The 26,077-nt window shown below is 36.3% G+C and overlaps 22 non-coding genes across 22 annotated transcripts; all 22 read right to left on the bottom strand.

Moving 5' to 3' along the window:
- Positions 1-529: 529 nt before the first annotated feature.
- TRNAD-GUC (transfer RNA aspartic acid (anticodon GUC)) lies at positions 530-601 on the bottom strand. Its single transcript has one exon. It is a non-coding gene; the product is annotated as a tRNA-Asp (tRNA).
- A 625-nt stretch (positions 602-1,226) lies between these two features.
- Positions 1,227-1,298, bottom strand: TRNAD-GUC (transfer RNA aspartic acid (anticodon GUC)). Its single transcript has one exon. It is a non-coding gene; the product is annotated as a tRNA-Asp (tRNA).
- A 1,485-nt stretch (positions 1,299-2,783) lies between these two features.
- TRNAD-GUC (transfer RNA aspartic acid (anticodon GUC)) lies at positions 2,784-2,855 on the bottom strand. The gene has a single exon. It is a non-coding gene; the product is annotated as a tRNA-Asp (tRNA).
- Positions 2,856-4,179: 1,324 nt separating this feature from the next.
- On the bottom strand, positions 4,180-4,251 carry TRNAD-GUC (transfer RNA aspartic acid (anticodon GUC)). Its single transcript has one exon. It is a non-coding gene; the product is annotated as a tRNA-Asp (tRNA).
- A 625-nt stretch (positions 4,252-4,876) lies between these two features.
- Positions 4,877-4,948, bottom strand: TRNAD-GUC (transfer RNA aspartic acid (anticodon GUC)). Its single transcript has one exon. It is a non-coding gene; the product is annotated as a tRNA-Asp (tRNA).
- Positions 4,949-5,577: 629 nt separating this feature from the next.
- TRNAD-GUC (transfer RNA aspartic acid (anticodon GUC)) lies at positions 5,578-5,649 on the bottom strand. Its single transcript has one exon. It is a non-coding gene; the product is annotated as a tRNA-Asp (tRNA).
- Positions 5,650-6,274: 625 nt separating this feature from the next.
- TRNAD-GUC (transfer RNA aspartic acid (anticodon GUC)) lies at positions 6,275-6,346 on the bottom strand. The gene has a single exon. It is a non-coding gene; the product is annotated as a tRNA-Asp (tRNA).
- A 629-nt stretch (positions 6,347-6,975) lies between these two features.
- Positions 6,976-7,047, bottom strand: TRNAD-GUC (transfer RNA aspartic acid (anticodon GUC)). The gene has a single exon. It is a non-coding gene; the product is annotated as a tRNA-Asp (tRNA).
- Positions 7,048-7,672: 625 nt separating this feature from the next.
- On the bottom strand, positions 7,673-7,744 carry TRNAD-GUC (transfer RNA aspartic acid (anticodon GUC)). Its single transcript has one exon. It is a non-coding gene; the product is annotated as a tRNA-Asp (tRNA).
- Positions 7,745-8,534: 790 nt separating this feature from the next.
- Positions 8,535-8,606, bottom strand: TRNAD-GUC (transfer RNA aspartic acid (anticodon GUC)). The gene has a single exon. It is a non-coding gene; the product is annotated as a tRNA-Asp (tRNA).
- A 629-nt stretch (positions 8,607-9,235) lies between these two features.
- On the bottom strand, positions 9,236-9,307 carry TRNAD-GUC (transfer RNA aspartic acid (anticodon GUC)). The gene has a single exon. It is a non-coding gene; the product is annotated as a tRNA-Asp (tRNA).
- Positions 9,308-10,103: 796 nt separating this feature from the next.
- TRNAD-GUC (transfer RNA aspartic acid (anticodon GUC)) lies at positions 10,104-10,175 on the bottom strand. The gene has a single exon. It is a non-coding gene; the product is annotated as a tRNA-Asp (tRNA).
- Positions 10,176-10,802: 627 nt separating this feature from the next.
- Positions 10,803-10,874, bottom strand: TRNAD-GUC (transfer RNA aspartic acid (anticodon GUC)). The gene has a single exon. It is a non-coding gene; the product is annotated as a tRNA-Asp (tRNA).
- A 635-nt stretch (positions 10,875-11,509) lies between these two features.
- On the bottom strand, positions 11,510-11,581 carry TRNAD-GUC (transfer RNA aspartic acid (anticodon GUC)). Its single transcript has one exon. It is a non-coding gene; the product is annotated as a tRNA-Asp (tRNA).
- Positions 11,582-12,905: 1,324 nt separating this feature from the next.
- On the bottom strand, positions 12,906-12,977 carry TRNAD-GUC (transfer RNA aspartic acid (anticodon GUC)). The gene has a single exon. It is a non-coding gene; the product is annotated as a tRNA-Asp (tRNA).
- Positions 12,978-13,602: 625 nt separating this feature from the next.
- On the bottom strand, positions 13,603-13,674 carry TRNAD-GUC (transfer RNA aspartic acid (anticodon GUC)). Its single transcript has one exon. It is a non-coding gene; the product is annotated as a tRNA-Asp (tRNA).
- A 625-nt stretch (positions 13,675-14,299) lies between these two features.
- Positions 14,300-14,371, bottom strand: TRNAD-GUC (transfer RNA aspartic acid (anticodon GUC)). Its single transcript has one exon. It is a non-coding gene; the product is annotated as a tRNA-Asp (tRNA).
- Positions 14,372-14,996: 625 nt separating this feature from the next.
- On the bottom strand, positions 14,997-15,068 carry TRNAD-GUC (transfer RNA aspartic acid (anticodon GUC)). The gene has a single exon. It is a non-coding gene; the product is annotated as a tRNA-Asp (tRNA).
- A 625-nt stretch (positions 15,069-15,693) lies between these two features.
- TRNAD-GUC (transfer RNA aspartic acid (anticodon GUC)) lies at positions 15,694-15,765 on the bottom strand. Its single transcript has one exon. It is a non-coding gene; the product is annotated as a tRNA-Asp (tRNA).
- A 625-nt stretch (positions 15,766-16,390) lies between these two features.
- Positions 16,391-16,462, bottom strand: TRNAD-GUC (transfer RNA aspartic acid (anticodon GUC)). The gene has a single exon. It is a non-coding gene; the product is annotated as a tRNA-Asp (tRNA).
- A 4,604-nt stretch (positions 16,463-21,066) lies between these two features.
- On the bottom strand, positions 21,067-21,138 carry TRNAD-GUC (transfer RNA aspartic acid (anticodon GUC)). Its single transcript has one exon. It is a non-coding gene; the product is annotated as a tRNA-Asp (tRNA).
- Positions 21,139-22,464: 1,326 nt separating this feature from the next.
- TRNAD-GUC (transfer RNA aspartic acid (anticodon GUC)) lies at positions 22,465-22,536 on the bottom strand. The gene has a single exon. It is a non-coding gene; the product is annotated as a tRNA-Asp (tRNA).
- Positions 22,537-26,077: the final 3,541 nt, after the last annotated feature.

Here is a 26,077-nt window from a genome sequence, read left to right as displayed (position 1 = left end):
GTTAGGACAAGTAATCTTTTTTCCTAAATTATTACAATACAGAAATTCCTAGCCAAAAACAATTAGTTTTATGAAGAAATTATTTCATTGAAATAAATATCTATCGATCTGTCTATCTAGCTATCTTTCTATTCATCAATATATATATTTATATATATATATATATATAATCAGCTCACTTTACCATTTGCAGCTTATAACTATTAGCCACCAGGGGTCACTACTAACCAAAAGCAGTCATTCTACTTGTAAATCGTGCCAATCGAGTGGAACAGCGGCCTAGGATTCACCACTGCTTCATCTCATTTTCCAACAGATTGTAGACGTAAATTGGTTTTGATGGTACGCCTGTGCATGCTGAAATATTCAGAGCATATTCTGAATTTCAGTTAACACATCAGTAAGCATTTTGGCCATCAGTGAATTCAACCTTTTTTCTCAATCGGAATAGGCAAGGATAATGACAGATATATTTTACAATGTTAGAAAGTACATCATTTTATTTAATTGTGTGAATAAAAGGAATCTCCTCCCCGTCGGGGAATTGAACCCCGGTCTCCCGCGTGACAGGCGGGGATACTGACCACTATACTAACGAGGACTTATTGGCTTCAGTTAAACAGTGCTCATCTCCCTGGGGTTAAGGCATGCCCTCGATCAATTCTCAGTATTGTAATAGGCAGAATTGCTGCTTTTGGTTAGGACAAGTAATCTTTTTTCCTAAATTATTACAATACAGAAATTCCTAGCCAAAAACAATTAGTTTTATGAAGAAATTATTTCATTGAAATAAATATCTATCGATCTGTCTATCTAGCTATCTTTCTATTCATCAATATATATATTTATATATATATATATATATAATCAGCTCACTTTACCATTTGCAGCTTATAACTATTAGCCACCAGGGGTCACTACTAACCAAAAGCAGTCATTCTACTTGTAAATCGTGCCAATCGAGTGGAACAGCGGCCTAGGATTCACCACTGCTTCATCTCATTTTCCAACAGATTGTAGACGTAAATTGGTTTTGATGGTACGCCTGTGCATGCTGAAATATTCAGAGCATATTCTGAATTTCAGTTAACACATCAGTAAGCATTTTGGCCATCAGTGAATTCAACCTTTTTTCTCAATCGGAATAGGCAAGGATAATGACAGATATATTTTACAATGTTAGAAAGTACATCATTTTATTTAATTGTGTGAATAAAAGGAATCTCCTCCCCGTCGGGGAATTGAACCCCGGTCTCCCGCGTGACAGGCGGGGATACTGACCACTATACTAACGAGGACTTATTGGCTTCAGTTAAACAGTGCTCATCTCCCTGGGGTTAAGGCATGCCCTCGATCAATTCTCAGTATTGTAATAGGCAGAATTGCTGCTTTTGGTTAGGACAAGTAATCTTTTTTCCTAAATTATTACAATACAGAAATTCCTAGCCAAAAACAATTAGTTTTATGAAGAAATTATTTCATTGAAATAAATATCTATCGATCTGTCTATCTAGCTATCTATCTAAGTAATAGGCAGAATTGCTGCTTTTGGTTAGGACAAGTAATCTTTTTTCCTAAATTATTACAATACAGAAATTCCTAGCCAAAAACAATTAGTTTTATGAAGAAATTATTTCATTGAAATAAATATCTATCGATCTGTCTATCTAGCTATCTTTCTATTCATCAATATATATATTTATATATATATATATATATATATATAATCAGCTCACTTTACCATTTGCAGCTTATAACTATTAGCCACCAGGGATCACTACTAACCAAAAGCAGTCATTCTACTTGTAAATCGTGCCAATCGAGTGGAACAGCGGCCTAGGATTCACCACTGCTTCATCTCATTTTCCAACAGATTGTAGACGTAAATTGGTTTTGATGGTACGCCTGTGCATGCTGAAATATTCAGAGCATATTCTGAATTTCAGTTAACACATCAGTAAGCATTTTGGCCATCAGTGAATTCAACCTTTTTTCTCAATCGGAATAGGCAAGGATAATGACAGATATATTTTACAATGTTAGAAAGTACATCATTTTATTTAATTGTGTGAATAAAAGGAATCTCCTCCCCATCGGGGAATTGAACCCCGGTCTCCCGCGTGACAGGCGGGGATACTGACCACTATACTAACGAGGACTTATTGGCTTCAGTTAAACAGTGCTCATCTCCCTGGGGTTAAGGCATGCCCTCGATCAATTCTCAGTATTGTAATAGGCAGAATTGCTGCTTTTGGTTAGGACAAGTAATCTTTTTTCCTAAATTATTACAATACAGAAATTCCTAGCCAAAAACAATTAGTTTTATGAAGAAATTATTTCATTGAAATAAATATCTATCGATCTGTCTATCTAGCTATCTTTCTATTCATCAATATATATATTTATATATATATATATATATAATCAGCTCACTTTACCATTTGCAGCTTATAACTATTAGCCACCAGGGATCACTACTAACCAAAAGCAGTCATTCTACTTGTAAATCGTGCCAATCGAGTGGAACAGCGGCCTAGGATTCACCACTGCTTCATCTCATTTTCCAACAGATTGTAGACGTAAATTGGTTTTGATGGTACGCCTGTGCATGCTGAAATATTCAGAGCATATTCTGAATTTCAGTTAACACATCAGTAAGCATTTTGGCCATCAGTGAATTCAACCTTTTTTCTCAATCGGAATAGGCAAGGATAATGACAGATATATTTTACAATGTTAGAAAGTACATCATTTTATTTAATTGTGTGAATAAAAGGAATCTCCTCCCCGTCGGGGAATTGAACCCCGGTCTCCCGCGTGACAGGCGGGGATACTGACCACTATACTAACGAGGACTTATTGGCTTCAGTTAAACAGTGCTCATCTCCCTGGGGTTAAGGCATGCCCTCGATCAATTCTCAGTATTGTAATAGGCAGAATTGCTGCTTTTGGTTAGGACAAGTAATCTTTTTTCCTAAATTATTACAATACAGAAATTCCTAGCCAAAAACAATTAGTTTTATGAAGAAATTATTTCATTGAAATAAATATCTATCGATCTGTCTATCTAGCTATCTTTCTATTCATCAATATATATATTTATATATATATATATATATATAATCAGCTCACTTTACCATTTGCAGCTTATAACTATTAGCCACCAGGGATCACTACTAACCAAAAGCAGTCATTCTACTTGTAAATCGTGCCAATCGAGTGGAACAGCGGCCTAGGATTCACCACTGCTTCATCTCATTTTCCAACAGATTGTAGACGTAAATTGGTTTTGATGGTACGCCTGTGCATGCTGAAATATTCAGAGCATATTCTGAATTTCAGTTAACACATCAGTAAGCATTTTGGCCATCAGTGAATTCAACCTTTTTTCTCAATCGGAATAGGCAAGGATAATGACATATATTTTACAATGTTAGAAAGTACATCATTTTATTTAATTGTGTGAATAAAAGGAATCTCCTCCCCGTCGGGGAATTGAACCCCGGTCTGCCGCGTGACAGGCGGGGATACTGACCACTATACTAACGAGGACTTATTGGCTTCAGTTAAACAGTGCTCATCTCCCTGGGGTTAAGGCATGCCCTCGATCAATTCTCAGTATTGTAATAGGCAGAATTGCTGCTTTTGGTTAGGACAAGTAATCTTTTTTCCTAAATTATTACAATACAGAAATTCCTAGCCAAAAACAATTAGTTTTATGAAGAAATTATTTCATTGAAATAAATATCTATCGATCTGTCTATCTAGCTATCTTTCTATTCATCAATATATATATTTATATATATATATATATATATAATCAGCTCACTTTACCATTTGCAGCTTATAACTATTAGCCACCAGGGGTCACTACTAACCAAAAGCAGTCATTCTACTTGTAAATCGTGCCAATCGAGTGGAACAGCGGCCTAGGATTCACCACTGCTTCATCTCATTTTCCAACAGATTGTAGACGTAAATTGGTTTTGATGGTACGCCTGTGCATGCTGAAATATTCAGAGCATATTCTGAATTTCAGTTAACACATCAGTAAGCATTTTGGCCATCAGTGAATTCAACCTTTTTTCTCAATCGGAATAGGCAAGGATAATGACAGATATATTTTACAATGTTAGAAAGTACATCATTTTATTTAATTGTGTGAATAAAAGGAATCTCCTCCCCGTCGGGGAATTGAACCCCGGTCTCCCGCGTGACAGGCGGGGATACTGACCACTATACTAACGAGGACTTATTGGCTTCAGTTAAACAGTGCTCATCTCCCTGGAGTTAAGGCATGCCCTCGATCAATTCTCAGTATTGTAATAGGCAGAATTGCTGCTTTTGGTTAGGACAAGTAATCTTTTTTCCTAAATTATTACAATACAGAAATTCCTAGCCAAAAACAATTAGTTTTATGAAGAAATTATTTCATTGAAATAAATATCTATCGATCTGTCTATCTAGCTATCTTTCTATTCATCAATATATATATTTATATATATATATATATATAATCAGCTCACTTTACCATTTGCAGCTTATAACTATTAGCCACCAGGGATCACTACTAACCAAAAGCAGTCATTCTACTTGTAAATCGTGCCAATCGAGTGGAACAGCGGCCTAGGATTCACCACTGCTTCATCTCATTTTCCAACAGATTGTAGACGTAAATTGGTTTTGATGGTACGCCTGTGCATGCTGAAATATTCAGAGCATATTCTGAATTTCAGTTAACACATCAGTAAGCATTTTGGCCATCAGTGAATTCAACCTTTTTTCTCAATCGGAATAGGCAAGGATAATGACAGATATATTTTACAATGTTAGAAAGTACATCATTTTATTTAATTGTGTGAATAAAAGGAATCTCCTCCCCGTCGGGGAATTGAACCCCGGTCTCCCGCGTGACAGGCGGGGATACTGACCACTATACTAACGAGGACTTATTGGCTTCAGTTAAACAGTGCTCATCTCCCTGGGGTTAAGGCATGCCCTCGATCAATTCTCAGTATTGTAATAGGCAGAATTGCTGCTTTTGGTTAGGACAAGTAATCTTTTTTCCTAAATTATTACAATACAGAAATTCCTAGCCAAAAACAATTAGTTTTATGAAGAAATTATTTCATTGAAATAAATATCTATCGATCTGTCTATCTAGCTATCTTTCTATTCATCAATATATATATTTATATATATATATATATATATATAATCAGCTCACTTTACCATTTGCAGCTTATAACTATTAGCCACCAGGGGTCACTACTAACCAAAAGCAGTCATTCTACTTGTAAATCGTGCCAATCGAGTGGAACAGCGGCCTAGGATTCACCACTGCTTCATCTCATTTTCCAACAGATTGTAGACGTAAATTGGTTATGATGGTACGCCTGTGCATGCTGAAATATTCAGAGCATATTCTGAATTTCAGTTAACACATCAGTAAGCATTTTGGCCATCAGTGAATTCAACCTTTTTTCTCAATCGGAATAGGCAAGGATAATGACAGATATATTTTACAATGTTAGAAAGTACATCATTTTATTTAATTGTGTGAATAAAAGGAATCTCCTCCCCGTCGGGGAATTGAACCCCGGTCTCCCGCGTGACAGGCGGGGATACTGACCACTATACTAACGAGGACTTATTGGCTTCAGTTAAACAGTGCTCATCTCCCTGGGGTTAAGGCATGCCCTCGATCAATTCTCAGTATTGTAATAGGCAGAATTGCTGCTTTTGGTTAGGACAAGTAATCTTTTTTCCTAAATTATTACAATACAGAAATTCCTAGCCAAAAACAATTAGTTTTATGAAGAAATTATTTCATTGAAATAAATATCTATCGATCTGTCTATCTAGCTATCTTTCTATTCATCAATATATATATTTATATATATATATATATATAATCAGCTCACTTTACCATTTGCAGCTTATAACTATTAGCCACCAGGGGTCACTACTAACCAAAAGCAGTCATTCTACTTGTAAATCGTGCCAATCGAGTGGAACAGCGGCCTAGGATTCACCACTGCTTCATCTCATTTTCCAACAGATTGTAGACGTAAATTGGTTTTGATGGTACGCCTGTGCATGCTGAAATATTCAGAGCATATTCTGAATTTCAGTTAACACATCAGTAAGCATTTTGGCCATCAGTGAATTCAACCTTTTTTCTCAATCGGAATAGGCAAGGATAATGACAGATATATTTTACAATGTTAGAAAGTACATCATTTTATTTAATTGTGTGAATAAAAGGAATCTCCTCCCCGTCGGGGAATTGAACCCCGGTCTCCCGCGTGACAGGCGGGGATACTGACCACTATACTAACGAGGACTTATTGGCTTCAGTTAAACAGTGCTCATCTCCCTGGGGTTAAGGCATGCCCTCGATCAATTCTCAGTATTGTAATAGGCAGAATTGCTGCTTTTGGTTAGGACAAGTAATCTTTTTTCCTAAATTATTACAATACAGAAATTCCTAGCCAAAAACAATTAGTTTTATGAAGAAATTATTTCATTGAAATAAATATCTATCGATCTGTCTATCTAGCTATCTTTCTATTCATCAATATATATATTTATATATATATATATATATATATAATCAGCTCACTTTACCATTTGCAGCTTATAACTATTAGCCACCAGGGGTCACTACTAACCAAAAGCAGTCATTCTACTTGTAAATCGTGCCAATCGAGTGGAACAGCGGCCTAGGATTCACCACTGCTTCATCTCATTTTCCAACAGATTGTAGACGTAAATTGGTTATGATGGTACGCCTGTGCATGCTGAAATATTCAGAGCATATTCTGAATTTCAGTTAACACATCAGTAAGCATTTTGGCCATCAGTGAATTCAACCTTTTTTCTCAATCGGAATAGGCAAGGATAATGACAGATATATTTTACAATGTTAGAAAGTACATCATTTTATTTAATTGTGTGAATAAAAGGAATCTCCTCCCCGTCGGGGAATTGAACCCCGGTCTCCCGCGTGACAGGCGGGGATACTGACCACTATACTAACGAGGACTTATTGGCTTCAGTTAAACAGTGCTCATCTCCCTGGGGTTAAGGCATGCCCTCGATCAATTCTCAGTATTGTAATAGGCAGAATTGCTGCTTTTGGTTAGGACAAGTAATCTTTTTTCCTAAATTATTACAATACAGAAATTCCTAGCCAAAAACAATTAGTTTTATGAAGAAATTATTTCATTGAAATAAATATCTATCGATCTGTCTATCTAGCTATCTTTCTATTCATCAATATATATATTTATATATATATATATATATAATCAGCTCACTTTACCATTTGCAGCTTATAACTATTAGCCACCAGGGGTCACTACTAACCAAAAGCAGTCATTCTACTTGTAAATCGTGCCAATCGAGTGGAACAGCGGCCTAGGATTCACCACTGCTTCATCTCATTTTCCAACAGATTGTAGACGTAAATTGGTTTTGATGGTACGCCTGTGCATGCTGAAATATTCAGAGCATATTCTGAATTTCAGTTAACACATCAGTAAGCATTTTGGCCATCAGTGAATTCAACCTTTTTTCTCAATCGGAATAGGCAAGGATAATGACAGATATATTTTACAATGTTAGAAAGTACATCATTTTATTTAATTGTGTGAATAAAAGGAATCTCCTCCCCGTCGGGGAATTGAACCCCGGTCTCCCGCGTGACAGGCGGGGATACTGACCACTATACTAACGAGGACTTATTGGCTTCAGTTAAACAGTGCTCATCTCCCTGGGGTTAAGGCATGCCCTCGATCAATTCTCAGTATTGTAATAGGCAGAATTGCTGCTTTTGGTTAGGACAAGTAATCTTTTTTCCTAAATTATTACAATACAGAAATTCCTAGCCAAAAACAATTAGTTTTATGAAGAAATTATTTCATTGAAATAAATATCTATCGATCTGTCTATCTAGCTATCTATCTAAGTAATAGGCAGAATTGCTGCTTTTGGTTAGGACAAGTAATCTTTTTTCCTAAATTATTACAATACAGAAATTCCTAGCCAAAAACAATTAGTTTTATGAAGAAATTATTTCATTGAAATAAATATCTATCGATCTGTCTATCTAGCTATCTTTCTATTCATCAATATATATATTTATATATATATATATATATATATATATAATCAGCTCACTTTACCATTTGCAGCTTATAACTATTAGCCACCAGGGGTCACTACTAACCAAAAGCAGTCATTCTACTTGTAAATCGTGCCAATCGAGTGGAACAGCGGCCTAGGATTCACCACTGCTTCATCTCATTTTCCAACAGATTGTAGACGTAAATTGGTTTTGATGGTACGCCTGTGCATGCTGAAATATTCAGAGCATATTCTGAATTTCAGTTAACACATCAGTAAGCATTTTGGCCATCAGTGAATTCAACCTTTTTTCTCAATCGGAATAGGCAAGGATAATGACAGATATATTTTACAATGTTAGAAAGTACATCATTTTATTTAATTGTGTGAATAAAAGGAATCTCCTCCCCGTCGGGGAATTGAACCCCGGTCTCCCGCGTGACAGGCGGGGATACTGACCACTATACTAACGAGGACTTATTGGCTTCAGTTAAACAGTGCTCATCTCCCTGGGGTTAAGGCATGCCCTCGATCAATTCTCAGTATTGTAATAGGCAGAATTGCTGCTTTTGGTTAGGACAAGTAATCTTTTTTCCTAAATTATTACAATACAGAAATTCCTAGCCAAAAACAATTAGTTTTATGAAGAAATTATTTCATTGAAATAAATATCTATCGATCTGTCTATCTAGCTATCTTTCTATTCATCAATATATATATTTATATATATATATATATATATATAATCAGCTCACTTTACCATTTGCAGCTTATAACTATTAGCCACCAGGGGTCACTACTAACCAAAAGCAGTCATTCTACTTGTAAATCGTGCCAATCGAGTGGAACAGCGGCCTAGGATTCACCACTGCTTCATCTCATTTTCCAACAGATTGTAGACGTAAATTGGTTATGATGGTACGCCTGTGCATGCTGAAATATTCAGAGCATATTCTGAATTTCAGTTAACACATCAGTAAGCATTTTGGCCATCAGTGAATTCAACCTTTTTTCTCAATCGGAATAGGCAAGGATAATGACAGATATATTTTACAATGTTAGAAAGTACATCATTTTATTTAATTGTGTGAATAAAAGGAATCTCCTCCCCGTCGGGGAATTGAACCCCGGTCTCCCGCGTGACAGGCGGGGATACTGACCACTATACTAACGAGGACTTATTGGCTTCAGTTAAACAGTGCTCATCTCCCTGGGGTTAAGGCATGCCCTCGATCAATTCTCAGTATTGTAATAGGCAGAATTGCTGCTTTTGGTTAGGACAAGTAATCTTTTTTCCTAAATTATTACAATACAGAAATTCCTAGCCAAAAACAATTAGTTTTATGAAGAAATTATTTCATTGAAATAAATATCTATCGATCTGTCTATCTAGCTATCTATCTAAGTAATAGGCAGAATTGCTGCTTTTGGTTAGGACAAATAATCTTTTTTCCTAAATTATTACAATACAGAAATTCCTAGCCAAAAACAATTAGTTTTATGAAGAAATTATTTCATTGAAATAAATATCTATCGATCTGTCTATCTAGCTATCTTTCTATTCATCAATATATATATTTATATATATATATATATATATATATATATATATAATCAGCTCACTTTACCATTTGCAGCTTATAACTATTAGCCACCAGGGGTCACTACTAACCAAAAGCAGTCATTCTACTTGTAAATCGTGCCAATCGAGTGGAACAGCGGCCTAGGATTCACCACTGCTTCATCTCATTTTCCAACAGATTGTAGACGTAAATTGGTTTTGATGGTACGCCTGTGCATGCTGAAATATTCAGAGCATATTCTGAATTTCAGTTAACACATCAGTAAGCATTTTGGCCATCAGTGAATTCAACCTTTTTTCTCAATCGGAATAGGCAAGGATAATGACAGATATATTTTACAATGTTAGAAAGTACATCATTTTATTTAATTGTGTGAATAAAAGGAATCTCCTCCCCGTCGGGGAATTGAACCCCGGTCTCCCGCGTGACAGGCGGGGATACTGACCACTATACTAACGAGGACTTATTGGCTTCAGTTAAACAGTGCTCATCTCCCTGGGGTTAAGGCATGCCCTCGATCAATTCTCAGTATTGTAATAGGCAGAATTGCTGCTTTTGGTTAGGACAAGTAATCTTTTTTCCTAAATTATTACAATACAGAAATTCCTAGCCAAAAACAATTAGTTTTATGAAGAAATTATTTCATTGAAATAAATATCTATCGATCTGTCTATCTAGCTATCTTTCTATTCATCAATATATATATTTATATATATATATATATATATAATCAGCTCACTTTACCATTTGCAGCTTATAACTATTAGCCACCAGGGGTCACTACTAACCAAAAGCAGTCATTCTACTTGTAAATCGTGCCAATCGAGTGGAACAGCGGCCTAGGATTCACCACTGCTTCATCTCATTTTCCAACAGATTGTAGACGTAAATTGGTTTTGATGGTACGCCTGTGCATGCTGAAATATTCAGAGCATATTCTGAATTTCAGTTAACACATCAGTAAGCATTTTGGCCATCAGTGAATTCAACCTTTTTTCTCAATCGGAATAGGCAAGGATAATGACAGATATATTTTACAATGTTAGAAAGTACATCATTTTATTTAATTGTGTGAATAAAAGGAATCTCCTCCCCGTCGGGGAATTGAACCCCGGTCTCCCGCGTGACAGGCGGGGATACTGACCACTATACTAACGAGGACTTATTGGCTTCAGTTAAACAGTGCTCATCTCCCTGGGGTTAAGGCATGCCCTCGATCAATTCTCAGTATTGTATTAGGCAGAATTGCTGCTTTTGGTTAGGACAAGTAATCTTTTTTCCTAAATTATTACAATACAGAAATTCCTAGCCAAAAACAATTAGTTTTATGAAGAAATTATTTCATTGAAATAAATATCTATCGATCTGTCTATCTAGCTATCTTTCTATTCATCAATATATATATTTATATATATATATATATATATATATATATAATCAGCTCACTTTACCATTTGCAGCTTATAACTATTAGCCACCAGGGGTCACTACTAACCAAAAGCAGTCATTCTACTTGTAAATCGTGCCAATCGAGTGGAACAGCGGCCTAGGATTCACCACTGCTTCATCTCATTTTCCAACAGATTGTAGACGTAAATTGGTTTTGATGGTACGCCTGTGCATGCTGAAATATTCAGAGCATATTCTGAATTTCAGTTAACACATCAGTAAGCATTTTGGCCATCAGTGAATTCAACCTTTTTTCTCAATCGGAATAGGCAAGGATAATGACAGATATATTTTACAATGTTAGAAAGTACATCATTTTATTTAATTGTGTGAATAAAAGGAATCTCCTCCCCGTCGGGGAATTGAACCCCGGTCTCCCGCGTGACAGGCGGGGATACTGACCACTATACTAACGAGGACTTATTGGCTTCAGTTAAACAGTGCTCATCTCCCTGGGGTTAAGGCATGCCCTCGATCAATTCTCAGTATTGTAATAGGCAGAATTGCTGCTTTTGGTTAGGACAAGTAATCTTTTTTCCTAAATTATTACAATACAGAAATTCCTAGCCAAAAACAATTAGTTTTATGAAGAAATTATTTCATTGAAATAAATATCTATCGATCTGTCTATCTAGCTATCTTTCTATTCATCAATATATATATTTATATATATATATATATATATATAATCAGCTCACTTTACCATTTGCAGCTTATAACTATTAGCCACCAGGGGTCACTACTAACCAAAAGCAGTCATTCTACTTGTAAATCGTGCCAATCGAGTGGAACAGCGGCCTAGGATTCACCACTGCTTCATCTCATTTTCCAACAGATTGTAGACGTAAATTGGTTATGATGGTACGCCTGTGCATGCTGAAATATTCAGAGCATATTCTGAATTTCAGTTAACACATCAGTAAGCATTTTGGCCATCAGTGAATTCAACCTTTTTTCTCAATCGGAATAGGCAAGGATAATGACAGATATATTTTACAATGTTAGAAAGTACATCATTTTATTTAATTGTGTGAATAAAAGGAATCTCCTCCCCATCGGGGAATTGAACCCCGGTCTCCCGCGTGACAGGCGGGGATACTGACCACTATACTAACGAGGACTTATTGGCTTCAGTTAAACAGTGCTCATCTCCCTGGGGTTAAGGCATGCCCTCGATCAATTCTCAGTATTGTAATAGGCAGAATTGCTGCTTTTGGTTAGGACAAGTAATCTTTTTTCCTAAATTATTACAATACAGAAATTCCTAGCCAAAAACAATTAGTTTTATGAAGAAATTATTTCATTGAAATAAATATCTATCGATCTGTCTATCTAGCTATCTTTCTATTCATCAATATATATATTTATATATATATATATATAATCAGCTCACTTTACCATTTGCAGCTTATAACTATTAGCCACCAGGGATCACTACTAACCAAAAGCAGTCATTCTACTTGTAAATCGTGCCAATCGAGTGGAACAGCGGCCTAGGATTCACCACTGCTTCATCTCATTTTCCAACAGATTGTAGACGTAAATTGGTTTTGATGGTACGCCTGTGCATGCTGAAATATTCAGAGCATATTCTGAATTTCAGTTAACACATCAGTAAGCATTTTGGCCATCAGTGAATTCAACCTTTTTTCTCAATCGGAATAGGCAAGGATAATGACAGATATATTTTACAATGTTAGAAAGTACATCATTTTATTTAATTGTGTGAATAAAAGGAATCTCCTCCCCGTCGGGGAATTGAACCCCGGTCTCCCGCGTGACAGGCGGGGATACTGACCACTATACTAACGAGGACTTATTGGCTTCAGTTAAACAGTGCTCATCTCCCTGGGGTTAAGGCATGCCCTCGATCAATTCTCAGTATTGTAATAGGCAGAATTGCTGCTTTTGGTTAGGACAAGTAATCTTTTTTCCTAAATTATTACAATACAGAAATTCCTAGCCAAAAACAATTAGTTTTATGAAGAAATTATTTCATTGAAATAAATATCTATCGATCTGTCTATCTAGCTATCTTTCTATTCATCAATATATATATTTATATATATATATATATATAATCAGCTCACTTTACCATTTGCAGCTTATAACTATTAGCCACCAGGGGTCACTACTAACCAAAAGCAGTCATTCTACTTGTAAATCGTGCCAATCGAGTGGAACAGCGGCCTAGGATTCACCACTGCTTCATCTCATTTTCCAACAGATTGTAGACGTAAATTGGTTTTGATGGTACGCCTGTGCATGCTGAAATATTCAGAGCATATTCTGAATTTCAGTTAACACATCAGTAAGCATTTTGGCCATCAGTGAATTCAACCTTTTTTCTCAATCGGAATAGGCAAGGATAATGACAGATATATTTTACAATGTTAGAAAATACATCATTTTATTTAATTGTGTGAATAAAAGGAATCTCCTCCCCGTCGGGGAATTGAACCCCGGTCTCCCGCGTGACAGGCGGGGATACTGACCACTATACTAACGAGGACTTATTGGCTTCAGTTAAACAGTGCTCATCTCCCTGGGGTTAAGGCATGCCCTCGATCAATTCTCAGTATTGTAATAGGCAGAATTGCTGCTTTTGGTTAGGACAAGTAATCTTTTTTCCTAAATTATTACAATACAGAAATTCCTAGCCAAAAACAATTAGTTTTATGAAGAAATTATTTCATTGAAATAAATATCTATCGATCTGTCTATCTAGCTATCTTTCTATTCATCAATATATATATTTATATATATATATATATATAATCAGCTCACTTTACCATTTGCAGCTTATAACTATTAGCCACCAGGGATCACTACTAACCAAAAGCAGTCATTCTACTTGTAAATCGTGCCAATCGAGTGGAACAGCGGCCTAGGATTCACCACTGCTTCATCTCATTTTCCAACAGATTGTAGACGTAAATTGGTTTTGATGGTACGCCTGTGCATGCTGAAATATTCAGAGCATATTCTGAATTTCAGTTAACACATCAGTAAGCATTTTGGCCATCAGTGAATTCAACCTTTTTTCTCAATCGGAATAGGCAAGGATAATGACAGATATATTTTACAATGTTAGAAAGTACATCATTTTATTTAATTGTGTGAATAAAAGGAATCTCCTCCCCGTCGGGGAATTGAACCCCGGTCTCCCGCGTGACAGGCGGGGATACTGACCACTATACTAACGAGGACTTATTGGCTTCAGTTAAACAGTGCTCATCTCCCTGGGGTTAAGGCATGCCCTCGATCAATTCTCAGTATTGTAATAGGCAGAATTGCTGCTTTTGGTTAGGACAAGTAATCTTTTTTCCTAAATTATTACAATACAGAAATTCCTAGCCAAAAACAATTAGTTTTATGAAGAAATTATTTCATTGAAATAAATATCTATCGATCTGTCTATCTAGCTATCTTTCTATTCATCAATATATATATTTATATATATATATATATATAATCAGCTCACTTTACCATTTGCAGCTTATAACTATTAGCCACCAGGGGTCACTACTAACCAAAAGCAGTCATTCTACTTGTAAATCGTGCCAATCGAGTGGAACAGCGGCCTAGGATTCACCACTGCTTCATCTCATTTTCCAACAGATTGTAGACGTAAATTGGTTTTGATGGTACGCCTGTGCATGCTGAAATATTCAGAGCATATTCTGAATTTCAGTTAACACATCAGTAAGCATTTTGGCCATCAGTGAATTCAACCTTTTTTCTCAATCGGAATAGGCAAGGATAATGACAGATATATTTTACAATGTTAGAAAATACATCATTTTATTTAATTGTGTGAATAAAAGGAATCTCCTCCCCGTCGGGGAATTGAACCCCGGTCTCCCGCGTGACAGGCGGGGATACTGACCACTATACTAACGAGGACTTATTGGCTTCAGTTAAACAGTGCTCATCTCCCTGGGGTTAAGGCATGCCCTCGATCAATTCTCAGTATTGTAATAGGCAGAATTGCTGCTTTTGGTTAGGACAAGTAATCTTTTTTCCTAAATTATTACAATACAGAAATTCCTAGCCAAAAACAATTAGTTTTATGAAGAAATTATTTCATTGAAATAAATATCTATCGATCTGTCTATCTAGCTATCTTTCTATTCATCAATATATATATTTATATATATATATATATATAATCAGCTCACTTTACCATTTGCAGCTTATAACTATTAGCCACCAGGGATCACTACTAACCAAAAGCAGTCATTCTACTTGTAAATCGTGCCAATCGAGTGGAACAGCGGCCTAGGATTCACCACTGCTTCATCTCATTTTCCAACAGATTGTAGACGTAAATTGGTTTTGATGGTACGCCTGTGCATGCTGAAATATTCAGAGCATATTCTGAATTTCAGTTAACACATCAGTAAGCATTTTGGCCATCAGTGAATTCAACCTTTTTTCTCAATCGGAATAGGCAAGGATAATGACAGATATATTTTACAATGTTAGAAAGTACATCATTTTATTTAATTGTGTGAATAAAAGGAATCTCCTCCCCGTCGGGGAATTGAACCCCGGTCTCCCGCGTGACAGGCGGGGATACTGACCACTATACTAACGAGGACTTATTGGCTTCAGTTAAACAGTGCTCATCTCCCTGGGGTTAAGGCATGCCCTCGATCAATTCTCAGTATTGTAATAGGCAGAATTGCTGCTTTTGGTTAGGACAAGTAATCTTTTTTCCTAAATTATTACAATACAGAAATTCCTAGCCAAAAACAATTAGTTTTATGAAGAAATTATTTCATTGAAATAAATATCTATCGATCTGTCTATCTAGCTATCTTTCTATTCATCAATATATATATTTATATATATATATATATATAATCAGCTCACTTTACCATTTGCAGCTTATAACTATTAGCCACCAGGGATCACTACTAACCAAAAGCAGTCATTCTACTTGTAAATCGTGCCAATCGAGTGGAACAGCGGCCTAGGATTCACCACTGCTTCATCTCATTTTCCAACAGATTGTAGACGTAAATTGGTTTTGATGGTACGCCTGTGCATGCTGAAATATTCAGAGCATATTCTGAATTTCAGTTAACACATCAGTAAGCATTTTGGCCATCAGTGAATTCAACCTTTTTTCTCAATCGGAATAGGCAAGGATAATGACAGATATATTTTACAATGTTAGAAAGTACATCATTTTATTTAATTGTGTGAATAAAAGGAATCTCCTCCCCGTCGGGGAATTGAACCCCGGTCTCCCGCGTGACAGGCGGGGATACTGACCACTATACTAACGAGGACTTATTGGCTTCAGTTAAACAGTGCTCACCTCCCTGGGGTTAAGGCATGCCCTCGATCAATTCTCAGTATTGTAATAGGCAGAATTGCTGCTTTTGGTTAGGACAAGTAATCTTTTTTCCTAAATTATTACAATACAGAAATTCCTAGCCAAAAACAATTAGTTTTATGAAGAAATTATTTCATTGAAATAAATATCTATCGATCTGTCTATCTAGCTATCTTTCTATTCATCAATATATATATTTATATATATATATATTACCTACTGGCGGTCGCCAGTAGGTATATATAGTTAGGATTTTTTCTCTATGGGATTTTTGAAAATTCTATGTCTAATAACTTTGGCGTTTGTGGACGGAATTGGCTGAAGTTTTCAGGAAAATGGAACATTTTGTTTCTGAGCAGCCCCTGACAATTTGGGGGGGTTTCATCAAGGGGGGGCCGAGAAAAAAGGGGGGTCCCAAAACACGTTTTTCCCATGTTAATTTCCATAGGGCGGTTGGCCTCACTTTTAGCTCGAACGGCTGAATGGATTTGCACGAAACTTGGCAAAATTGTAGGGACTGTTAGCCCGATGTGCCTTTGCTAGGTCTCAATATATGTGCTCCAGTGGATTTTGAGTAATTTAGGTTCAAAAAAAGATAAATATTTGGGCGGAGCCTAACCACACATCTGATCTGATTGGCTGTCAGCACTTCATCCAAGAAGTGTTGGCAGCCATCTTGGGACCAATATACATGATAGCACCTCATTAAAAAGCATTGTAGTTAATAGAGGGTTTTAGGACTTTAGTTACATTATAAATCATTTGTTGATGGTACCATACTCGTTTTAGGAATTGTGGTGGGTTCTAAGGTGATTATACCATGTGAAAAAACCTTCTGCTGTGATATCATGAATATTGTTTGAAAGAAAACTAATATCTCATGATTTTCCCACAGTGGTTTGGAAGGGGATCTATAAGCTAAACTGAAAGCATATTTTCTGTAAATTCACATTATCTTTCTCAGTCATGTGAAAATGAAGTCTGACATTCTCAGTAAAACATGTACATCCAACAAGGACAGAGACTGTCAGTTGATTCCTTTGTGTTCTACTGCAGCCTCCTAAGGTGTTCTAAAGAACAACTAGAGCGGTAACAGTCCTACTTATTACAAAGGTATGGCACACCTGAAGCCATCTTGATTGGAATAAAGTGGTAACTCTTAAAACATTTCATTTAAAAGGAAACAACATGAGGGGGTATATTTTGCCATAGAAAGTATGATTAGTGCTGCAGAATGAAAAATTAGGGCACATTTTGAGTGACTTCTCAAATCCTTTTCTATTTCATTAAAAAATTCTGACATGCAGTCTCCCAAAATGGCCACCAGAGACAAAAGAGCCCAAATGTAGCCCAAATATCACCCAGATGTAGCCCAAGTATAGCCCAATGACAGAATGTCCCAGAGTGTTCTAAAGAACAACTAGAGCGCTAACAGTCCTACTTATTACAAAGGTATAGCACACCTGGAGCCATCGTGATGGGAATAAAGTGATAGCTCTTAAAACATTTAATTTAAAAAGGAAAAAAATGAGGGGGTATATTATGCAATAGAAGGTATTATTAGTGCTGCAGAAAGAAAAATTAGGCCACATTTTGAGTGACTTTTCAAATTCTCTTCTATTTCATTAAAAAATTCTGACATGCAGTCTCCCAAAATGGCCACCAGAGACAAAAGAGCCCAAATGTAGCCCAAATATCACCCAGATGTAGCCCAAGTATAGCCCAATGACAGAATGTCCCAGAGTGTTCTAAAGAACAACTAGAGCGCTAACAGTCCTACTTATTACAAAGGTATGGCACACCTGAAGCCATCTTGATTGGAATAAAGTGGTAACTCTTAAAACATTTAATTTAAAAAGGAACAAAATGAGGGGGTATATTTTGCCATATGAATTATGATTAGTGCTGAAGAAAGAAAAATTAGGGCACATTTTGAGTGACTTCTCAAACCCTCTTCAATTTCATAAAAAAATTCTGACATACAGTCTCCCAAGATGGCCACCAGAGACAAAAGAGCCTAAATGTAGCCCAAATATCACCCAGATGTACCCCAAGTATAGCCCAATGACAGAATGTCCCAGAGTGTTCTAAAGAACAACTAGAGCGCTAACAGTCTTACTTATGACAAAAGTATGGCACACCAGAAGCCATCTTCATTGGAATGAAGTGGTAAGTCTGAAAACACTCAATTTAAAAAGGAACAACATGAGGGGGTTAATTTTGCCATAGAAAGTATGATTAGTGCTTCAGAAAGAAAAATTAGGGATCATTTTGAGTGACTTCTCAAATCCTCTTCTATTTCATTAAAAAAATTCTGACATGCAGACTGAAACATGCACTTTGAATACCAGCAGCAGACGTCCCTGGTGAGCAGTAGCTTTACTACAGTGATCTAATGTGCAACTAGAGTGCTAACATTCAGAATTTATGGCAAATGTGTGACACATCTGAATGCCTTCTTGATGGAACAAAAGTAAACAAGCATTGAAAATGCAATAGATCTCGCCCTCGTTTAAGTTAAAGCCATTCTGTTTGTAATGAGGTGGCTTTTTAGCTTTGCTTTTATTAGTGTTTTTTCAACTTTCATGTAAATAACATGCATCTGTATGCATATAAGTATATGTATGCATGCATTTATGTTTGTATTTATATAGATATACAGATGATATATGTTTATATATGTATGTATATATATATATATTCACTGAAAAAACCATAGGTTATAGACCATATATAGTTAGGAATTAGCATTTACAAAACCTTGAAAATTCACTGAAAAAACCATAGGTTATAGACCATATATAGTTAGGAATTAGCATTTACAAAACCTTGAAAATTCACTGAAAAAACCATAGGTTATAGACCATATATAGTTAGGAATTCGCATTTACAAAACCTTATTTTACTCACACAAAACCATTGAAATTCCATATATAGTTAGTTGCACTAACTATATATCGCGCACCCGCAATCCACTGCTGATGATGTCACATATTACATCATTCATGACATGGTCAGTGACATCACTGATGACATCACTGATGACATCTCAAATGACATCACTGATGACATCACTGATGACAACATCCAGTGACTGTATGTTTCTGTAAAGTTAAAATATGTCTTACATATTGAAGAATGAGTGGATGTATAAGTGTCTGGATGAAGGATTTAGTAGGTGCATGACTGACTGTATGAGTGAGTGATTAAATGTGTCTCACTGAGTGCATGGGTTAGTGACTAAACTGTCTTAATTTGTGCATCATTATGTCTGTTGTTCTGTAAACTGTTGCATGTGTTGATAAGTAGCTATATGAGTAACTATATGGGTTATTGATTGGTTGCCCAAGTATTTGTATGGGAGACTGAGTGTGTGTGTGGGTGGCTGGGAGGTGTATGACTCTGTGCATAGATGTGTGAGCAGTTGATTCACTAGATGTATGGTTTCAAAAGTGCATGGAAACAGCTGTATGGGCGGTTGACTGTGTGCATGAGTGTATTGGTGAGTGAATGGATATCTCAGTGCTACATGTCAAAGTAAGTACATATGTAAAACACAGTACATGTGAGGGTTGACATATATAAATAACTGTGCATAAGAGCCAGTGAATGTGTGAGTGGCTGTATGGATCATTGTGAACTTGTATCAGGGATTGTATAAGAGAGTAAATATGTGTTAGTATATGTTTGAATAAGTAAAGTTTGTATAACTGTATAGTTGAGGAAATGGAGGTGTGATTGATTCTTTGCATGACTGACTAGGTGTGTGAGTAACTCCATGGATGAGTGACAGTCTGTGAGTGTCTGTTTACACTGATTGTATCTAAGGTTATATTAGAGTCTGAAGAGGTTCATCGTATTATCACATGAATGATATCAACAGTGATGTGATCAGTAATGTCAAATGAGATGTCATCAGTGATGTCATCAGTGATGTCATTTGAGATGTCATCAGTGATGTCATTTGAGATTTCATCAGTGATGTCACCAGTGATGTCACTGACCATGTCATGAATGATGTAATATGTGACATCATCAGCAGTGGATTGCGGGTGCGCGATATATAGTTAGTGCAACTAACTATATATGGAATTTCAATGGTTTTGTGTGAGTAAAATAAGGTTTTGTAAATGCGAATTCCTAACTATATATGGTCTATAACCTATGGTTTTTTCAGTGAATATATATATATATAAAATCCGCTCACTTTACCATTTGCAGCTTATAACTATTAGCCACCAGAGGTCACTACTAACCAAAAGCAGTCATTCTACTTGTAAATCGTGCCAATCGAGTGGAACAGCGGCCTAGGATTCACCACTGCTTCATCTCATTTTCCAACAGATTGTAGACGTAAATTGGTTTTGATGGTACGCCTGTGCATGCTGAAATATTCAGAGCATATTCTGAATTTCAGTTAACACATCAGTAAGCATTTTGGCCATCAGTGAATTCAACCTTTTTTCTCAATCGGAATAGGCAAGGATAATGACAGATATATTTTACAATGTTAGAAAGTACATCATTTTATTTAATTGTGTGAATAAAAGGAATCGCCTCCCCGTCGGGGAATTGAACCCCGGTCTCCCGCGTGACAGGCGGGGATACTGACCACTATACTAACGAGGACTTATTGGCTTCAGTTAAACAGTGCTCACCTCCCTGGGGTTAAGGCATGCCCTCGATCAATTCTCAGTATTGTAATAGGCAGAATTGCTGCTTTTGGTTAGGACAAGTAATCTTTTTTCCTAAATTATTACAATACAGAAATTCCTAGCCAAAAACAATTAGTTTTATGAAGAAATTATTTCATTGAAATAAATATCTATCGATCTGTCTATCTAGCTATCTTTCTATTCATCAATATATATATTTATATAAATATATATATATATAATCAGCTCACTTTACCATTTGCAGCTTATAACTATTAGCCACCAGGGGTCACTACTAACCAAAAGCAGTCATTCTACTTGTAAATCGTGCCAATCGAGTGGAACAGCGGCCTAGGATTCACCACTGCTTCATCTCATTTTCCAACAGATTGTAGACGTAAATTGGTTTTGATGGTACGCCTGTGCATGCTGAAATATTCAGAGCATATTCTGAATTTCAGTTAACACATCAGTAAGCATTTTGGCCATCAGTGAATTCAACCTTTTTTCTCAATCGGAATAGGCAAGGATAATGACAGATATATTTTACAATGTTAGAAAGTACATCATTTTATTTAATTGTGTGAATAAAAGGAATCTCCTCCCCGTCGGGGAATTGAACCCCGGTCTCCTGCGTGACAGGCGGGGATACTGACCACTATACTAACGAGGACTTATTTGCTTCAGTTAAACAGTGCTCATCTCCCTGGGGTTAAGGCATGCCCTCGATCAATTCTCAGTATTGTAATAGGCAGAATTGCTGCTTTTGGTTAGGACAAGTAATCTTTTTTCCTAAATTATTACAATACAGAAATTCCTAGCCAAAAACAATTAGTTTTATGAAGAAATTATTTCATTGAAATAAATATCTATCGATCTGTCTATCTAGCTATCTTTCTATTCATCAATATATATATTTATATAAATATATATATATATAATCAGCTCACTTTACCATTTGCAGCTTATAACTATTAGCCACCAGGGGTCACTACTAACCAAAAGCAGTCATTCTACTTGTAAATCGTGCCAATCGAGTGGAACAGCGGCCTAGGATTCACCACTGCTTCATCTCATTTTCCAACAGATTGTAGACGTAAATTGGTTTTGATGGTACGCCTGTGCATGCTGAAATATTCAGAGCATATTCTGAATTTCAGTTAACACATCAGTAAGCATTTTGGCCATCAGTGAATTCAACCTTTTTTCTCAATCGGAATAGGCAAGGATAATGACAGATATATTTTACAATGTTAGAAAGTACATCATTTTATTTAATTGTGTGAATAAAAGGAATCTCCTCCCCGTCGGGGAATTGAACCCCGGTCTCCCGCGTGACAGGCGGGGATACTGACCACTATACTAACGAGGACTTATTGGCTTCAGTTAAACAGTGCTCATCTCCCTGGGGTTAAGGCATGCCCTCGATCAATTCTCAGTATTGTAATAGGCAGAATTGCTGCTTTTGGTTAGGACAAGTAATCTTTTTTCCTAAATTATTACAATACAGAAATTCCTAGCCAAAAACAATTAGTTTTATGAAGAAATTATTTCATTGAAATAAATATCTATCGATCTGTCTATCTAGCTATCTTTCTATTCATCAATATATATATTTATATATATATATATTACCTACTGGCGGTCGCCAGTAGGTATATATAGTTAGGATTTTTTCTCTATGGGATTTTTGAAAATTCTATGTCTAATAACTTTGGCGTTTGTGGACGGAATTGGCTGAAATTTTCAGGAAAATGGAACATTTTGTTTCTGAGCAGCCCCTGACAATTTGGGGGGGTTTCATCAAGGGGGGGCCGAGAAAAAAGGGGGGTCCCAAAACACATTTTTCCCATGTTAATTTTCATAGGGCGGTTGGCCTCACTTTTAGCTCGAACGGCTGAATGGATTTGCACGAAACTTGGCAAAATTGTAGGGACTGTTAGCCCGATGTGCCTTTGCTAGGTCTCAATATATGTGCTCCAGTGGATTTTGAGTAATTTAGGTTCAAAAAAAGATATATATCTGGGCGGAGCCTAACCACACATCTGATCTGATTGGCTGTCAGCACTTCATCCAAGAAGTGTTGGCAGCCATCTTGGGACCAATATACATGATAGCACCTCATTAAAAAGCATTGTAGTTAATAGAGGGTTTTAGGACTTTAGTTACATTATAAATCATTTGTTGATGGTACCATACTCGTTTTAGGAATTGTGGTGGGTTCTAAGGTGATTATACCATGTGAAAAAACCTTCTGCTGTGATATCATGAATATTGTTTGAAAGAAAACTAATATCTCATGATTTTCCCACAGTGGTTTGGAAGGGGATCTATAAGCTAAACTGAAAGCATATTTTCTGTAAATTCACATTATCTTTCTCAGTCATGTGAAAATGAAGTCTGACATTCTCAGTAAAACATGTACATCCAACAAGGACAGAGACTGTCAGTTGATTCCTTTGTGTTCTACTGCAGCCTCCTAAGGTGTTCTAAAGAACAACTAGAGCGCTAACAGTCCTACTTATTACAAAGGTATGGCACACCTGAAGCCATCTTGATTGGAATAAAGTGGTAACTCTTAAAACATTTAATTTAAAAGGAAACAACATGAGGGGGTATATTTTGCTATAGAAAGTATGATTAGTGCTGCAGAATGAAAAATTAGGGCACATTTTGAGTGACTTCTCAAATCCTTTTTTATTTCATTAAAAAATTCTGACATGCAGTCTCCCAAAATGGCCACCAGAGACAAAAGAGCCCAAATGTAGCCCAAATATCACCCAGATGTAGCCCAAGTATAGCCCAATGACAGAATGTCCCAGAGTGTTCTAAAGAACAACTAGAGCGCTAACAGTCCTACTTATTACAAAGGTATAGCACACCTGGAGCCATCGTGATGGGAATAAAGTGATAACTCTTAAAACATTTAATTTAAAAAGGAAAAAAATGAGGGGGTATATTATGCAATAGAAGGTATTATTAGTGCTGCAGAAAGAAAAATTAGGGCACATTTTGAGTGACTTTTCAAATCCTCTTCTATTTCATTAAAAAATTCTGACATGCAGTCTCCCAAAATGGCCACCAGAGACAAAAGAGCCCAAATGTAGCCCAAATATCACCCAGATGTAGCCCAAGTATAGCCCAATGACAGAATGTCCCAGAGTGTTCTAAAGAACAACTAGAGCGCTAACAGTCCTACTTATTACAAAGGTATGGCACACCTGAAGCCATCTTGATTGGAATAAAGTGGTAACTCTTAAAACATTTAATTTAAAAAGGAACAAAATGAGGGGGTATATTTTGCCATATGAATTATGATTAGTGCTGAAGAAAGAAAAATTAGGGCACATTTTGAGTGACTTCTCAAACCCTCTTCAATTTCATAAAAAAATTCTGACATACAGTCTCCCAAGATGGCCACCAGAGACAAAAGAGCCTAAATGTAGCCCAAATATCACCCAGATGTACCCCAAGTATAGCCCAATGACAGAATGTCCCAGAGTGTTCTAAAGAACAACTAGAGCGCTAACAGTCTTACTTATGACAAAAGTATGGCACACCAGAAGCCATCTTGATTGGAATGAAGTGGTAAGTCTGAAAACACTCAATTTAAAAAGGAACAACATGAGGGGGTTAATTTTGCCATAGAAAGTATGATTAGTGCTTCAGAAAGAAAAATTAGGGATCATTTTGAGTGACTTCTCAAATCCTCTTCTATTTCATTAAAAAAATTCTGACATGCAGACTGAAACATGCACTTTGAATACCAGCAGCAGACGTCCCTGGTGAGCAGTAGCTTTACTACAGTGATCTAATGTGCAACTAGAGTGCTAACATTCAGAATTCATGGCAAATGTGTGACACATCTGAATGCCTTCTTGATGGAACAAAAGTAAACAAGCATTGAACATGCAATAGATCTCGCCCTCGTTTAAGTTAAAGCCATTCTGTTTGTAATGAGGTGGCTTTTTAGCTTTGCTTTTATTAGTGTTTTTTCAACTTTCATGTAAATAACATGCATCTGTATGCATATAAGTATATGTATGCATGCATTTATGTTTGTATTTATATAGATATACAGATGATATATGTTTATATATGTATGTATATATATATATATATTCACTGAAAAAAACATAGGTTATAGACCATATATAGTTAGGAATTAGCATTTACAAAACCTTGAAAATTCACTGAAAAAACCATAGGTTATAGACCATATATAGTTAGGAATTAGCATTTACAAAACCTTGAAAATTCACTGAAAAAACCATAGGTTATAGACCATATATAGTTAGGAATTCGCATTTACAAAACCTTATTTTACTCACACAAAACCATTGAAATTCCATATATAGTTAGTTGCACTAACTATATATCGCGCACCCGCAATCCACTGCTGATGATGTCACATATTACATCATTCATGACATGGTCAGTGACATCACTGATGACATCACTGATGACATCTCAAATGACATCACTGATGACATCACTGATGACAACATCCAGTGACTGTATGTTTCTGTAAAGTTAAAATATGTCTTACATATTGAAGAATGAGTGGATGTATAAGTGTCTGGATGAAGGATTTAGTAGGTGCATGACTGACTGTATGAGTGAGTGATTAAATGTGTCTCACTGAGTGCATGGGTTAGTGACTAAACTGTCTTAATTTGTGCATCATTATGTCTGTTGTTCTGTAAACTGTTGCATGTGTTGATAAGTAGCTATATGAGTAACTATATGGGTTATTGATTGGTTGCCCAAGTATTTGTATGGGAGACTGAGTGTGTGTGTGGGTGGCTGGGAGGTGTATGACTCTGTGCATAGATGTGTGAGCAGTTGATTCACTAGATGTATGGTTTCAAAAGTGCATGTGGAAACAGCTGTATGGGCGGTTGACTGTGTGC

Source organism: Lissotriton vulgaris, chromosome 1_1 (assembly GCF_964263255.1).
Source record: "Lissotriton vulgaris chromosome 1_1, aLisVul1.2, whole genome shotgun sequence".
Taxonomy (NCBI): domain Eukaryota; kingdom Metazoa; phylum Chordata; class Amphibia; order Caudata; family Salamandridae; genus Lissotriton; species Lissotriton vulgaris.
The sequence above is the reverse complement of the archived record's forward strand: the minus strand, read 5'-3'. Positions and strand labels throughout refer to the sequence as shown.